We start from the raw sequence: 1747 nt of genomic DNA, 5'->3' as shown, positions 1-1747 counted from the left end.
CAAATTCTTGGTGGCTAGAGGAGGAGGTGGGGTTCTGAAGGGGGACATGAGTTGCTCAGAGTCATTAGCTAGGTTAATTTGTCACCTGTGTACTTTCTTTCTTCTCATAGCTATTGGGTACTTTCCCTTGAAGTGAGACCCAGACTCTGGTTGGAACAAGAATTCCTGTCCTATGCTCTTCTGAGATATAGCACCCTAGAGAATTAAAATGTTCAGCTGTTGCCATTGTCTAGTGTAAATCTCTCTATATTCACCTGTTTTCCCTGGGAGAGAGTGACTCACTGGGCCATGGCTGAAAACCCTACATAGTCCAAACCTTGGTGATCAGTTTGGTTTATTCTCTCAGTGGACTTCTTCTCTGTAGCCACACACCCCCTCTGTCCATTCCTTGTACTCTTTATAGTACCTCCCATCACAGGGTCTGTGCATTTATGTATTTCCCACATTCAATCGTCCTAGCCCACCCTACCAGCCACTGTTCACCCGCCTAATCCTCTCTCATTCTTTAAGTCTTATTTTAAATGTCACCAAGGTAACCACACACACACACACACACACACACACACACAAAAAAATGCTTTGCTTTAAGTTGAGATGTTTTCTTGGAATTTATCAGAGAAGACTAAAGAGTTTCCTGCATTGGAACAAAAGGGATGTACAACAGGTAAATGTCTCTAAAACTCATGGTGTTTCTACTATGAGATGGGTAGAAATTGGCTGCGGTGTTTAATTAAAAAAAAAATTACAACATTTAGCATTTGTTGCATTAACAAAAATCATTTAACAAGCTAGAATAACTCCAAAATTTTATTAGTTAGAAAAGAACAGCAGAGTTGGAAAAATATAATTAACATTTGGTGTACAGATAATTTACCCAGGTACCATAATAGGCACTTGACATATTTAGTCATTTAATCCTCACAAAAACCTCATGACATAGCAGTTATGTGCCCACTTCACAGATAAGGTAAATAAAGCCTTAAACATGAAAGTCTACAGAAGTTGTATAGGAAGTTTAAACTACATTTTGCTAATTTGGGCAACTATTTGGCTCCATGGGCATTAAATAGAGCCGTCAGGAGAGGAATAAATATAAGAAAGAGAGTGAATGTGCTGGCAATATTGGTATGTCATTTGGTAGCCAAAGAGGGTGATCAGAAAAAGCCTTCCTATGCATTTGCTCAAAGCATGTTGTAAACTTTCCATTTGGCCCTGACTTCAGACAGAATAGACGCCACAGAGAAACATAAATCCTCCTATGTTTGAGTCACACTGAGTCCCTGGTTCCAAGTGTTACCGGATAGGAGAAGGCCTTATCTCCCCTGTTGCTAGTGGGCGTGGATTTCTTGTGATAGCCCAAGAAAATGAATTTTCTGAGGCTTGCACAAGAGGATATGGAAAAAAACGCTATTTCTGTGGAATTACACCCTTGGGTTTCCAAAGTCCCATTTCCCTTTGTCCCTGCATAGAAGAAGTGTAGCTGGGGCTTTAACAGAGCTGAACTCAGAGCCAGCGTTCAAAGTTTCCTTTCCATGTTGGAGCTGGGGTCATTCCCTCATCAGAATAGCTTGTGTTTCCCTGCCAGGGTCCGCCAGTCCATTGTATATGGGGTCTATGTGGCCGCGGGCCATATAGGCGAATTCAAGGAAGCCGAGTGGCCACAAGTCACAAGAGCAGCAAAAGGGAGAATGCCTTTGTTAAGGGGATTATGTAGTCCTAAATTTCACACATTTGCAGTAGCCACTGA

Source organism: Myotis davidii, unplaced genomic scaffold (assembly GCF_000327345.1).
Source record: "Myotis davidii unplaced genomic scaffold, ASM32734v1 scaffold814, whole genome shotgun sequence".
Taxonomy (NCBI): Eukaryota; Metazoa; Chordata; class Mammalia; order Chiroptera; family Vespertilionidae; genus Myotis; species Myotis davidii.
The sequence above is the reverse complement of the archived record's forward strand: the minus strand, read 5'-3'. Positions refer to the sequence as shown.